Source organism: Elephantulus edwardii, unplaced genomic scaffold, assembly GCF_000299155.1.
Source record: "Elephantulus edwardii isolate Elephantulus edwardi_28Jun2011 unplaced genomic scaffold, EleEdw1.0 scaffold00121, whole genome shotgun sequence".
In the NCBI taxonomy this organism is placed as follows: Eukaryota; Metazoa; Chordata; class Mammalia; order Macroscelidea; family Macroscelididae; genus Elephantulus; species Elephantulus edwardii.
In genome coordinates this window covers 7,222,637-7,222,908 of record NW_006399871.1, presented here as the reverse complement: position 1 = coordinate 7,222,908, position 272 = coordinate 7,222,637, and positions in this window count along the sequence as shown.

The window sequence follows — 272 nt, the reverse complement described above, 5'->3', positions numbered from 1 at the left end:
GCCCAGTCCACTCCACTATTTAGCCTTTATTCTGGACTCCTGTCATGACTATAATACCCTATCATATATCACTTTTAAACAGTTCTCTCCCTCATCTGTTTCAATGCAGTATACCTAATTTATCCAATCTTTCTCAGTCTCACCCCAACCCTGATGTCATTACTGTTCTACAACAATGGAACTATGCATTATTTGTCCTTTTGTGACTGTGATATTTCACTCAGCATAATGTCCTCCAGGGTCACCCATTTTGAATAATATTGCATGACTTC